The sequence below is a fragment of the Callorhinus ursinus genome, unplaced genomic scaffold (assembly GCF_003265705.2).
Source record: "Callorhinus ursinus isolate GAN/ISIS: 27379988/994484 unplaced genomic scaffold, GSC_fseal_2.0 scaffold1, whole genome shotgun sequence".
Lineage (NCBI taxonomy): Eukaryota > Metazoa > Chordata > Mammalia > Carnivora > Otariidae > Callorhinus > Callorhinus ursinus.
In genome coordinates this window covers 95132274-95148124 of record NW_027397063.1, presented here as the reverse complement: position 1 = coordinate 95148124, position 15851 = coordinate 95132274, and positions in this window count along the sequence as shown.

The following is a 15851-nucleotide window of genomic DNA, read 5'->3' as shown; positions in this document are numbered from 1 at the left end:
CTACCTTTTCTTTTCATTAAATTGGCCAGTTGGAAAGAATCAGTCAAATTGATCAGTTGTCTGGTTTCATGTGGGCATAACATAAAGCCTTACCAGCTTTCAGGAAAAAGAAATGTCTTTTATTTTTTCGTTTATTTTTTTAATTTAAATTTTATTTAGTTAACATACAGTACAATATTGGTTTCTGAAGTAGAATTCAGTGATTCATCACTTACATACAACACCCGGTGCTCATCACAACAGAGGTCGTCCTTAATACCCTTCACCCATCTAGCTTTTAGTTTCTTGAGTGCTGATTTCACTTGTTGATTTGTATGTTAATTCCTAAAGATGTAACTAAAAAAACAAAATCCCTAAAGTCTACTGAAAAGAACCAATTGAGGAACTTTCAAAATTATATTAATAATTAATATTGACATACAATAACCCTAATTTGATTTTTTCTTAGTGTATTTCTGAGTACTTCAGCACTGTTTTTTTTATAGTTCATCAGTTTTTACCACAATAACATTGCTTAAATAGAATACCCCTAGGTTAAATGGATGATTATAGGTGTAGAGCAGAGAAATACAGGTGAGTCTACAGTGCCAGAAATCAAGGCAGTTCTCTTCCTGATTTCAAACTGTATTACAAAGTTACAGTAATGAAAACAGTATGATTTTGGTGTAAAAACAGACATATAGATCAGTTGAACAGAATAGAGAGCTCAGAAATAAACCCAAGCATTTAAGATCAGTTAATTTTCAACAAAGACACCAAGAATTCACAATGGGGAAAGGATAATCTCTTCCATAAATGGTGTTAGGAAATATCCACATGCAAAAGAATGAAACTGAACCCCTATCTTACACTATACGTAAAAATCTATTTAAAGTGGATTAAAGACTTAAATGTAAGACTTAAACCTATAAAATTCCTAGAAGAAAATAGTAAAAAGCTCCTTGACATTGGTCTTGGCAATGGTTTTTTTTTGGATTTGACACTGATACCAAAAACAAAAGTGAAAAAGCAAAAATAAGCACATGGGACTACATCAAACTAAATCTGCACAACAAAAGAAAACAAAATGAAAAGGCAATTTGTGGATTGGGAGAAAATATTTGCAAACCATATATCCAACAAAGGGTTAATATTCATATAAAATTATGTTATTTAATAATATCATTATTCTATTCTATTCCATTCTACTTTATTCTATTATATATATGGAACTCCTACAACTCGGTAGCAAAAATACCAAATAACTCAACTAAAGAATGGGCAAAAGACCCAAATAGAAATTTTTCCAAAGAAGACATATAAATGGCCAATAAGTATATGAGAAATTGCTCAACATCACTAATAACCAGGGAAATGCAAATCAAAACCACAGTGAGATATCACTTCATGCCTGTTAGGATGTCTATTATCAAAAAGACAAGAGATAAACATAGGTGAGTGTATATGGAACAGGGAACCCTTGTATACTGTTGGTAGGAATGTAAATTGGTACAGTCATTATGAAAAACAGTATGGAAGTTCTTTAAAAAATTAAAAATAGAACTATATGATCCAGCAATCCCACTATTAGGTTTATGTCTAAAGGAAACAAAATCACTATCTCAAAGAGTTATCTGTACCTTCCATGTTTCAATCAGGATTATTCACAATAGTCAAGATATAGAAACAACCTAAGTGACTATTGAATGATTAATGGATAAAGGAAATGTGGTGTGTGTGTGTATATATACATACATATATATATGTATAAAGAGAAAGAGATTAAAGAGAAAGAAATTCTGCCCTTTATGACAATATGGATTAACCAATAAGATTTGGTAAGCCAGACACAGGACAAATACAGTATGGTATCACTTATATGTGAAATTATAGAAATGAAGAGCAGAATGGTGGTTGCCAGGGGCTGGGGGTGTGTGTGGGGGTGGGGGGGAGGTAAAATGGAGAGAGATTGATCAAAGGGCACACATTTTTAGTTATAAGATGAATAAGTTCTGAGGAGCTAATGGACAGCATGGTTACTATAATTGTCCCCTGTTCACCAGAACTTAGCACTTCAGAGTCATTTTTCCTATGTGTGTTGTGGATGCCCTAATGTGGCTGAGCCACTTTTGCCTTCAGTCCAATCATCTGCAATGGCTGTCTTTGCCTGCTGTGAGCATGGTTTTCTTCCTGTGTTGTTAGTGGACCAGTCTGTGTCTGCCTTGGGCTTAAGTTTTCAGACACTGTATTATATATTTGAAATTTGCTAAGAGAGGAGATGTTAACATTCTTACCAAAAAAAAAAAAGTGTATGAGGTGATGGATGTGTTAACTTGATTGTGGGAATCATTTCACAATGTATGTATATATCAAATCAACAAAATATATTACATTTTTGTTTGCCAATTATACTCAATTAAGCTGGAAAAAAGAAATCAAGGAAGTTCTGAAAACCTCAAAGTGTCATTAAACACACACACACACACACACACAAAGATGACATGAAGGAGCTCCCTTTGGCAAATTTTAAATGGACAATTTGAACATCAAAATAATAATAACATTAAAGGATTATAACGTATTAAATAAAATTTTCAGAAGTCCATGAGTTAATAGTGATACTAAAAAGAAAGAGAAAGGACGAAAGTGAGCAAAGCTGTTCTTCATAAAATGCCAGCTAATCAGTGAAGAAGAAATGATGGAATGAGACAATACTATTTTTAATTTCTAATAAAGTAGTCAAAGGTTATCAGTGGATTTTGAAAGTCATTTTGAGGATTCAGGGCATTCTCATAATCTTAACATATCACCCCTCAGATGACTTACATTTTTACCAAGGGGGAAATGTGCTTTTATAGTGGAGAGATTCAGAGGACACCACCTTACCCAAATTAGCATTGCTGAGAGTGGGACAAACTGACATTATCTATTTCCTCATGTGTAGGAATACAATATCACCTACATAGTACTCTTGATAAAAATGTTAAATCTGTATATAATCATAGAAATAATCTGACAAGTCCAGAATCCATTTTATAAGACAAGTGGCTGGTATCATTTAAAAAAAAATCCAGTATAGTTAACATACAGTGTTATATTAGTGTCAGGTATACAAAAACTGATTCAATATTTCTATACATTATTCAGTGCTCATCAAGGTAAGTGTACTCTTAATCCCTTTGAACTATTTCACCACCCTATCCCACCCACCTCTCCTCTGGTAATGATGTTTGTTCACTATAGTTAAGAGTCTGTTTTCTGGTCTCTCTCTCTCTCTCTTTTTAATGTCTTGTTTCTAAAATTGCACATATGAGTGAAATCATATGGTATTTGTGTTTCTCCGACTGACTTATTTTGCTTAGCATGATACTCTCTATGTCCATCTACGTTGCTGCAAATGGCAAGATTTCATTATGTCTTATGACTGAGTAGAATTCCATTGTATATGTATACCACATCTTCTTTATCCATTCATCTCTTTGGACACTTGGGCTGCTTTCATAATTTGGCTATTGTAAATAATGCTGCAGTAAACATAGAGATGCATATATCCTTTCCAATAAGTGTTTTTTTTTAATTCTTTGGGTAAATACCCAGTAGTGTGATAACTGGATCGTATGGTAGTTCTGTTTTTAATTTTTGGGGAACCTCCATACTGTTTTCCCTAGTAGCTGCACCAGTTTGCATTTCCACCAACAGCACATGAGGTTTCCTTTTTCTCCAGTCCTCTCCAACACTTGTTGTTTCTTATGTTTTTGATTTTAGCCATTTTCACAGGTGTGAGGTGATATCTCATTGGGGTTTTGATTTGCATTTACCTGATGATCAGTGATGTTGAACATCTTTTCATATATCTGTTTGCCATCTGGATGTCGTCTTTGGAGAAATGTCTGTTCATGTCTTGTGCCCACTTTTTAATTGGATTATTTGGGGTTTTTTGGTGTTGAGTCATGTAAATTCTTTATATATCTTGGATACTAACCCCTTATGAGATGTGTCATTTGCAAATATCTTCTATTCAGTAGGTTGTCTTTTAGTTTTATTGTTTCCTTTGCTGTGCAGGAGCCTTTTGTTTTGATGTAGTTTCAATAGTTTATTTTTGCTTTTGTTTCCCTTGCCTCAGGAGACATCTAGGAACATGTTACTACTATGACTGATATTAGAGAAATTGTTAACTGTTCTCTCTTCTAGGATTTTTAGGGTTTCAGGTCTCACATTTAGGTCCTTAATCCATTTTGAGGTTATTTTTTATGTATGGTAAAAGAAAGTGGTCTAGTTTTATTCTTTTCATGTAGCTGTCCAGTTTTCTCAACACCATTTGTTGAAGAGACTTTTTCCCATTGCATATTCTCGCCTCCTTTGTTGAAGATTGACTATGTAATTGTGGGTTTATATGTGGACTTTCTATTCTGTTCTATTGATCTATGTGTCTATTTCTGTGCCACTACCATGTTGTTTTGATTACTATAGCTTTGTAGTATATCTTGAAATCTGGGATTTTTATACCTCCAGTGTGGTTCTTTTTCAAAATTGCTTTGGCTATTTGGAGTCGTTTGTGATTCCATACAAAATTTAGGATTGTTTGTTCGAGTTTTGTGAAAAATGGTGCTGGTATTTTGATAGGGATTGCATTAAATCTTTAGATTGCTTTGGGTAGTGTAGGACATTTTAACAATATTTGTTCTTCCAGTCTATGAGCTGGAATACTTTTCCATTTGTGTATTTCAGTTTCTTTCATCCATGTTTTATAGTTTTTAGAGTACAGATTTTTCACCTCCTTGGTTAAATTTATTCCTAGATATTTATTATTTTTGGTGCAATTTTCAATGGGATTATTTTCTTAATTTCTCTTTCTGCTACCTCATTATTAGTGTAGAGAAGTGCAATGGATTTCTGTTTATTGATTTTGTATTCTTCACCCTTTCTGAATTCATTTATCAGTTCCAGTAGATTTTGGTGGAGTCTTTAGGGTTTTCTATATATATAGTATCATGTCATCTGCAAAAAGTGATAAAGTCTCACTTCTTCCTTACCAATTTGTATGCCGTTTATTTCTTTTTTCTTGACTGATTGCTGTGGCTGGGTCTTTTAATACCATGTTGAAAAAAGTGGTGAGAATGGACCTCCTTGTCTTGTTCCTGATCTTGGGGAAAAGCTCTCAGTTTTTCACCATTGAATCTGATGTTAGCTGTGGGTTTTTCATACATGGCCTTCATTATGTTGAGGAATGTTCCCTGTAAACTTATTTTGTTGAGGGTTTTTTTTTTTATCATGAATGGATACTGTACTTTGTCAAATGTGTTTTCTGCATCTATTGAAATGATTATATGGTTTCTATTCTTTCTCTTATTGATGTGATACATCACATTGATTATGTGAATATTGAACCATTCTTGCATTCCAGGAATAAATTTCACTTGATCATGGTGAATAATTTTTTAATGTATTGTTGGATTCAGCTTGCTAATATTTTGTTGAGGATTTTTACATTTATTTATTTATTTATTTTTTACATTTATATTTGTCAGAGATATTGGTCTGTCCTTCTCTATTTTTGTAGTGTGTTTATCTGGTTTGGTATCTCATTTGGTATCAGGGTAATGCTGGCCTCATAGAATAAATATGGAAGCTTTCCTTCCTATTCTATTTTTTTGGCATAGTTTGAGAAATTCTTTAAATGTTTGGTTGGATTCACCTGTGAAGCCTTCTGGTGCTGGACTTTTGTTTGTTGGGAGTTTTTGATTATTGATTCAATTTCATTGCTGGTAATTGGTCTGTTCACATTTTCTATTTCTTCCTGATTCAGTTATGGGAGGTTATGTTTCTAGGAATTTGTCCATTTCTTTTAGGTTGTCCAATTTGTTGGCATATATTTTTTATAATATTCTCTAATCCTTTGTATTTCTGTGGTGTCGATTATTTCTCCTCTTTCATTTCTGATTTTGTTTATTAGAGTTCCCTATTTTTTTATGAGTCTGGCTAAAAATTTATCAATTTTGTTGACTTTTTCAAATAACCAGCTCGTGTTTTGTTGATCTATTCTATAGGGTTTTTTTTTTTTTTTGGTTTCTATTTTATTTATTTCTGCTCTAATCTTTATTTCTGTCTGCTAGTTTTGGCTTTTGTTTGTTTTCTTTTTTCTAGCTCCACTAGGTGTAAGGTGAGCTGTTCTATTGTTTTTTTTTTTCAGTTTCTATTTTATTTATTTCTGCTCTAATCTTCATTGTTTCTGTCTACTGGTTTTGGGTTTTGTTTGTTTTCTTTTTTTCTAGCTCCACTAGGTGTAAGGTGAGCTTGTTTATTTGAAACTTTCTTACTTCTTATACTGCCTATATTGCTATAATCTTCCCTTGTAGAACAGCTTTTGTTCTAGCCCAAAGATTTTGGACTGTTGTGCTTTCATTTTCATTTGCCTCCATGTAGTTGTTTATTTCCTCTTTGATTTCTTGGTTGATACATTCATTGTTTGGTAGTTTGTTATTTACCCTCCATGCATTTGTGTTCTTTCTAGATTTTTTCTTGTGATTGATTTCTAGTTTTCATAGTGTTGGGTTGAATAAGGTGCGTGGAATGACTTCAGTCTTTTTGAATTTTTTCAGACTTATTTTGTGGCCTAGTATGTGATCTATCTGGAGAAGGCATCATGTATACTTTAAGAGAGTGTGTATGCCATTGTTTTAGTATGGAATGTTCTGAGTGTATCTGTTAGATCCATCTGGTCCAATGTTTCATTCAAAGACACTGTTTTCTTGTTGATTTTCTGTTTGGATGATCTATTCATTGATGTCCCCTGTTCACTAGAACTTGGCACTTCAGAATCATTTTTCCTATGTGTGTTGTGGATGCCCTAATGTGGCTGAGCCACTTTTGCCTTCAGTCCAATCATCTGCAATGGCTTTCTTTGCCTGCTGTGAGCATGGTTTTCTTCCTGTGTTGTTAGTGGACCAGTCTGGGTCTGCCTTGGGCTTAAGTTTTCAGACCAGGCATTTGCCAGAGATGCAGTAGCACCAAACTGCATGGCATTTTCCCTGTGTTTTCCCGAGAAGCTTTTGTTGGTGGGTGGGGCTGGCATTCAATCTAGATGTCTGCCTCCAGCCTACTACTGAGGCCACAGTTGAATGGGTGTGTGGGGACCTTCCTTCCTGCAGCAGGAGTTACTTTGGTATGGTATTGGCCCCTGTGTTCACTACTTGCACATTGTCAGGATTGTGGCACCACTGTAGATGGGCTCTGGTCAAGGGCATATTTGAGGGGACAGGTCTGCAGGAGAATATGGGGTGGGATGTGCTGTGCCAACAAGGTCTGCACTGGTCTGTCTGCTGCAGGAGGGGACCTGTACCCAGTGTCTGAGGCAGGCTGTGTTGGAAGGGGTGGATCTGCAGAAGTACATGGGGATAGGACAAGGCGTTTGCAAGGTTTGTGAGTGTCTGTAGTGGGAAGGGACCTGGAAATAAGGTCTGGCTGGAGTGGGTGTGTGAGCAGGAGAACAAGGGGGTGGGCTTGCTGTTAGCAACTTAGGTAGCATTGTTGGTGCTACGCTAGTTCCTGCAGGTGTCTGTGTGTCTAGGCTGCGGGGTGCAGGAGGGAAATTGCTCCACTAGCTTATTTGTTCCTGGAGAAGTCTCCCAAAGTTCCCTGCTTCTCCAGCACATACTCTGAGATAAGTAAACAAATCTCCTTCTTGTATACCCTAGGCTTTTTTCAGACTGCTGCTTCTATGCAGTATCTCCCACTCCCACTTTGTGCAAAGGCTATAGATGACATTTTAGAGAAAATAAGGGAAATTTAAACAGGGACTGAATATAAGGTAATATCGAATTAATGTAATTTTTCTTAGGTGGGATATTGTATTGAAGTCATGTAAGAGAATACTCTTAACCTTAGAAGAGATGCTGAAATATTTAGGGATGAAGTGTCATGATCTTTAATATCATATCATATATAACAAGATCTACTTTCAAATAACTAAATTTTTTATGGACTTACAATCTGATGCAATTGGTTTAGATCTTTAATTTATTGGTTATTAATTTGGACTTTTCTCATTTCTCAAAGTTATAACAGTTCATTTAAAATCCCTCTATGGTAGTTTGAATTCTGTCTCCTCTTTCATCAGTTTTTTGGTTTCTTTTCACCTTCATACCTTCTCAGCAATTATAAAGCAAATGCCTGGATTTGTATTAACCTGTGTCCTTTAGAATCCTTTCCCCACATCTTGGTCAGTAGGTATACATTGGCATAATAAGCTTACATGGTCCTTACCATTTTATTAGATTCTTACAACAATTTTGCAAAAGGCATTTAGGTCTTTTCCTTGTTTCCAGCTAACCTTTGCTTGAAAATGAATCTAACTCATTAGTTTCCTAGAGAACAATCATTTAGAGAAAAGTCAGGTCTTTTATATTACCACTTCCAATGCTTTTTATTAACTAATTATTTGATAATAAAAGATATATATGAAAATTTTGTATTTTTTCAAATTCAAGATTTGGCTCCCCCATTTTCCATAAAATGACAGCCACAGTTAACTGCATCACATACTACCTTCCTTTTTTTTAAATATTTTATTTATTTATTTGTCTGAGAGAGAGAAAGAGAGCACAAGCAGGGTGAGCGGCAGGCAGAGGGAGAAGCAGGCTCCCTGCTGAACAGGGAGCCCAGTGCGGGACTCGATCCCAGAGCCCTGGGATCATGACCTGAGCCGAAGGCAGATGCTTAACTAACTGAGCCACCCAGGGGTCCCGTATACTACCTTCCTAATGGACCTTCATTAGGCTGGAGGAACAAGAGCCACCCTCCTTCTTTTCATGACAGGGAGATGGAAGCTAGAAATGAGCTGTGCTAATTCATGGGTGAGTGATAGAAACAGGGTCTGAGCCCCCTGGTACTCTGACTGAGGCTTCTTCTTTATACACTTCTCAGCAATTTCCCAATCCTGTGCTCCTAGCCATTCCTGCAATGGTATTTCCTTCAGTCACAATTGTTGACTGAGAATCTGCTGTATGTCCAGGCCAAGACTGGGTGGACATCAGGAACAAAGACAAATATTTTATTGTCTCTGGCTTCAAAATGCTATTGTGTGATGAAAAGAACTAGACATTAGATATACCATATAGAAATCAGATGTTATATTAGATATAAATTAGGTATTATAAAAAAGGAGCGTGGAGAAGTTGCTTAAAGTCACCTCTGTGGTCTTTAGGATCTTATTTTTGTAAGTCTCTGGAGTTTTCTAGAGAGAATCTACTGTTTCTTTGAACAATGGGTGTTTCTGTTCATTATTGGGAATTGTGCCTAAACATGCATTTCTGATGATTCCTTTGATTCTAGAATCAAGCCCAGCCCTGGAGAAGTGTCAAAAGAACAGATATCATACCACACCTCACACTATCACTTTCTTCACTGTTATCTTTCTTTGCACATCTATAAAATGGAGAGAACCAAATGTGTCACCACTGGATGGGTTCATGGAGGAGCAAAGAGTGACAGAGGAGCCTCTTGTGAACCCTTAGAATGAAAGGATGAAATTAATGTTGTTAAAAGATATCTGATAGTTATCCAGTTTTAAGTTTATGGAATTGTGTTTTAGGAGATATGATTTGATCTTGGATGGATCAAATCATGAATGATATCTTAAAGACATTTTCCTTGTTATCAACCGTTTGTTGATGTAAATCATTTTCACTCTAACCAGGCTGGTATTTATCTAGTAAGCATAGATAATACTGACATACTTCCAATCACTTGGTAATAACCATTGCTCTATATAACCATTGCTCTGTGAGATCCCTCATCTCTACTCTCCTAGCACCTTCTCCAAAACTGGTTCTACCATTTCCACCTCCAAAATTCATCAACCAAAGTATTAATTCTTGGCATAGCAAGGAAACTGGTTGTTATATATTTTGAATATCTTCCTTTTCCTACTAATTATCGTTTCTAATTTCATGCCAATCAGTCATTCAATTCTTCCTCAAATATTTTCACAGTTTAGACCTGGGAGAACTTTTTATTTTATTTGACAGAGAGATACAGTGAGAGAGAGAACACAAGCAGGGGGAGTGGGAGAGTGGGAAGCAGGCCCCCCACTGAGCAGGGGGCCTGATGCGGGGCTTGATCCCAAGACCCTGGGATCATGACCTGAGCTGAAGGCAGACGCTTAACGACTGAGCCACCCAGGCGCCCCTAGAACTGGGAGAACTTTTAAAACTATTTCAAAATCATGACATTAAGTGGAAAAGAGAAAACTCAGTAGTTTTCTAATTAGTAAAATTAAATGTGTATAATTACTACTACTGAATGCTTGTTAGAGAAGATGTCTCTTTTTGAAGTATAGAGAACATTAGTCAAGAGGAAAATTAAGGTGGAACCAAGCACAATGTACCTTGAATACTGGAGGTATTCCATGCACGTTGGCAGATCATCCTATAGGGAATGAGACTGTTCAGTGTGGAAGAGAGAACCGGTCAGTAGATATCAGCTATCTTATCAATGTGTTTTTCTTTAAAGGCAGCCTTCCCCAGTTATTGATTTTCTCTTTATTCCATCTTTGTCCACAGAACTCCTGATAGTGACCTCTAGCAAGTTGGCCTTAGCTATCCCCCATGATGCTTTCTCTTGGACCATGGTCTTAAACCCATTTAATGTCTTCCAGACCTGAACTCTTTTTGTCTTGTGGTGTCACCAGATACAGCTCAAATCTTTCTGGGATCAACACTTTCCTAATGCCAGTATCTCTGTCTCTAGCTCGTGTTCACTTAAACATTTTTTTTAAAGGTGTCAGAAAAGCTAAACTCATTAACTTATTTTATTGTTCAAGTGAAAATATTTCTATCCAAATCTCCATGAAAGTATGTTTCTGTATACAATTTCATTTATCTACTATTTATACATAGCAGCTGCACATACTTAGTTACTGGGATGTTAGATTGCTTTTCAGATTCAGAAAAAAGTAATCACAGCTGGCATGAGATCTGCAGAATGGCTATCTTTGACTGTATTTTCCCTAGCTCTTTCTCTATGATGAATGTCATACTCATAGCCAGTTTAAAGCATGTTTACCTGAAATGATTCCCAAACAAGAAACATGACTTTGAGTGCTGTACATCAGTTGCCAAGCTAATAAGATAATCTTCTTTTCATTTCAAAGTCTATACTCTAATCTTAAAACAGAAGTCTCCTTTTCTCTTCTCTTTGCAACAGTCGCTGGATAAAGATTCTGTTATCGTAATCCTATTAAAATGTATTCACTTTTGCAATACACTTTGATAATAGTATTTATTCCTCTAAGCACCTTGGAAGAAGAGTGATAAGACAAATCTATTCAAAATTTCAGGGAAAAATAATTGCAGAGGGAGGGCAGGTATGTTAAAAGCTTAAAAATGAATAGTAACTAGTATCCATTGCAGGAAGAACAATCATTAATTTATGAATTAGCTTCTAGCCTCTAATTGGGAAAGATAGTAATTTTCCAGATGAAATGCCCTATACTGATCATATGTATCCACATAGGCAAATGTTAGATAAACTGAATTTCCTGAGCACTGAACTAGACACCAGTCCTCAGCTGTGGCATCTCTAATACATCACCCTTTATTGGCCCTGATGGCTTTAAAGTTGCTAACATTATTTCAAGAAATAAACAAATGATTAGCTTTGACAGGAGATGTGTAAACAGAGCTATAATTAATGAACTGGTTCTGCTAAGAACATTAGCTGGTACTGTCTCTGTAGTTGGTATAGATATTGTGCTTTCTTTTCTTGATTTTGTATGCGAGCAGTTAAAATTCCTTGTGGCTTCTGACATTTTTGCTTTGAGTGAGGGGATCTCTCTCTCTCTCTCTCTCTTACTCTTTCTCTTTCTTTTTAAAGAAGAACCAATAGTAGTAAGGTTTAGTTCTCTATTCCTGATATGATCATCCTGTATTGATCCAACTTCATTTATGTAAAAACTGCATGAAATGATTTGCCATTTCCATAGGTTTTTCTCTAAATTTTTTTGTTTCAAATCAAAGTGCATTTCTACACATCAGTGTACCTTATATCTAGCACTAGGCTTTTCATTTATTTTTATAGCAGAGTTTAGGCTATTTTGTATTAGTGGTATATTTCAGATATGTCTGTGGTTCAGATTACTGAGAAAATACCCACTTTTGTTCATAAAGTTTCTGTGTGAAAGTTACTCTTAAGTCAGTATAAACTTAATGTTTAATATTATTAAATATCTTCTCAGTTGCAAAATGTGTACATAATTATAAATTTGCAGAAAATGTCTATTATATATATATTTAAATACATATATATTTAAAGAGTTTATTTATTAGAGAGAGAGAGAACATGAGCAGGGGGAGGGGGAAAAGCAGACTCTCCAGTGAGCAAGGAACCCGATGTGGGACTCAATCCCAGGACTGAGATCATGACCTGAGCCAAAGGCAGTCGCTTAACAACTGAGCCACCCAGGCACCCTCCATTTTATACTTTTAAAACCTGGAGAAATACTTCTTTTCTTTTTAAGATTTCAGTTATTTATTTGACAGAGAGAGATAGAGAACACAAGTAGGCAGAGCAGCAGGCAGAGGGAGAAGGAGAAGCCCTGATGTGGTGCTCGATCCCAGGACCCTGGTATCATGACCTGAGCCAAAAGCAGCTGCCCCACCAACTGAGCCACCCAGACGACCCTGATAATTACTTCTTTTGTAGGTGTATTGACTTGATTTGTGCTTTCCACTGTTAGGCACTGACCTATGATTTAACAGACATTTATAAAGCTTCCTGAAATATGTCATGTTCTACTCTTGGGGTGTTTGGTGACTAAATTAAAGAAAAATGGAGTCATAATAGCTTATGGATTGATTTGAGGGTCTTTTAAGATCTACATTCTCCTCGTCTAAGAAGCAATCACATAAACCAACTATTATCAGACATTAAGGAAGAAATTGACAGTAATACAATAATAGTAGGGGACTTTAACACCCCCCTTACATCAATGGCTAGATAACCCATCAACAATGAAACAGTGGCTTTGAATGACACACTGGACAGGTGGACCTAACAGATACATTCAGAACATTCCATCACCAAAGAGCAGAATACACTGTCTTTTCAAGTGTACATGGAGATTGTATGATAGATCACGTTAGGCCACAAAAGAAGTCTCAATAAATTTAAGTAGATTGAAATTATATCATGCATCTTTTCTAACCACAGTGTTATGAAACTAGAAATCAATCACAAGAAAAATCTGGAAAGAACACAAATACGTGGAAGCTAACTAAATAACATGCTACTAAAAGTTGAATTGGTCAACCAAAAAATCAAAGGAAATAAAAAAATACATGGGGACAAATGAGAATGAAACACAATGGTACAAAATCTTTGGGATACAGCAAAAACTGTTCTAAGAGAGAAGATTATATCAGTACAGGCTTACCTCAAGAAGAAAAATCTCAAACAACCTACACTTACACCTAGAGGAGCCAGAAAAGAAGAAAAAGCCCAAAACGAGGAGAAGAAAGGAAATAATAAAGATTAGAGCAGAAATAAATGAAATAAAGACTAAAAAAAAAATCAATACAACAGATTGATGAAGACAGGAGTTGGTTCTTTGAAAAGATCAACAAAATTAATAAATCTTTAGTCAGACTCATCAAAAAAGGAAGGGAGAAGACTCAAAACCAGAAACAAAAGAGAAGAAATAGCAACCTGTATCACAAAAATACAAAAAACTGTAAGAGAATATTATGAAAAATTATTTGCCAACAAATTGGACAACATAGAAGAAAATTCCTAGAAACATATCACCTTCCAAAATTAATCAGGAAGATATAGAAAATTTGAACAGATCGATTACTAGCAAATAAATTCAACCAGTAATCAAAAAACTCCCAAGAAACGAATGGCCAGGACCAGAAGTCTTCACAGGTGAATTCTACCAAACATTTAGAGAAGTTAATACCTATTCTTCTCAAACTATTCCAGAAAATAAAAGAGGAAGGAAAGTTTCTAAATTCATTCTATAAGGCTAGCATTACCATGACACCAAAACCAGAAAAGACACTATAAAAACAACAACAACTATAGACTGGTAAGTCTGATTAACATAGAAACAAAAATCCTCAACAAAGTATTAGCAAACTGAATCCAACAATACATTAAATACATTATTCACCATGATCAAGTGGGATGCAAGTCCCAGGAATATTTGCCAGTCAATCAACATGATACATCACAACAACAAGAGAAAGAATAAAAAGCATATGATCATTGCAATAGATGCAGAAAACACATTTGACAAAGTACAAAATCCATTCATGATAAAAACTGTCAGCAAAGTAGATTTAGAGTGAACATATCTCAACATAATAAAGTCCATATGTGGAAAACCCACAGCTAACATCATACTGAATGGTGAAAAAGTGACAACTTTTCCTCTAAGATCAGGAACAAGGCAAGGATGTCCACTCTCACTGCTTTTATTCAACATAGTACTGGAAGGTCTCCCCACAACAATTAGACAAGATGAAGAAAAAAAAGGTATCCAAACTGACAAGGAAGAACTAAACCTTTCACTACTTGCAGATGATATGATACTGTATAAAGAAAACCCTAAAGACTGCATTTAAAAATTACCAGAACTGATAAATGAATGCAATAAAGTGACTGAACACAAAATTAATATATCTTAATATACAGAATTACTATACGCTAATAATGAAGTAGCAGAAAGAAAATTTAAGAAAACAATCCCATTGACAATTACACCAAAAATAATAAAATATCTAGGAATAAACTTAACCAGGAGGGGACAAATCTGTATGCCAAAAACTATAAAACACTGATAAAAGAAATTAAAGATAACACAAATAAATGGAAAGATACTCCATGCTCATGGATTGGAAGTAACAATATTGTTAAAATGTTGATACAACCCAAAGAATCTATAGATTTAATGCAATCCCTATTAAATACCAAAAACATTTTTCCCAGAACTAAAACAAATAATCCTAAAATTTGTATGGAACCACAAAAGACCCCGAATAGCGAAAGCAATCTTCAGGAAAAAAAAAAAAAAAAAGCTGGAGGTTTCACAATCCCAGGTTTCAACATATACTACAAAGCTGTAGTAATCAAAACAGTATGGCACTGGCAGAAAAATAAACACATAGATCAATAGAACAGAAAAGAGAGTCCAGAAATAAATCCATACTTTTATGGTCAATTATCTTCCAAAGGAAGGTGAGAATATGCAATGAAGAAAACATAGTGTTTTCAACAAATGGTGTTGGGAAAACTGGACAGGTATATGCAAAGGAGTGAAACTGGACCACTTTCTTACACCATACACTAAAATAAACTCAGAAAGAATTAAAAACCTAAATGTAAAACCTGGAACCATAAAGCTCCTAGAAGGAAGCCTAGGCAGTAATTTCTTTGACATCAGCCATTGAAACATTTTTTTAGATAGGTCTCCTGAGGCAAAATTAAACTATTGGGACTACACCAAAATAAGAAGCTCTTGTACAACAGAGGAAATCATAAACAAACAAACAAAAAGATAACCTACTGAATAGAAGAAGATATTTGCAAATAATATATTCGGTAAGGGGTTAATACCCAAAATACATAAAGAACTTAAACTACTCAGCACCAAAAACCCAAACAGCCCAATTAAAAAATGGGCGGAAAAAAAGAAAGTCTCTTCAATAAATGGTGCTGGGAAAATTGGACAGCTATATACAGAAGAATGAAACTCGACCATTCTCCTACACCATACACAAAGATAAACTCAAAATGGATGAAAGACCTCAATGCGAGACAGGAATCCATCAAAATCCTAGAGAACATAAGCAGTAACCTCTTCGACATCGGCCACG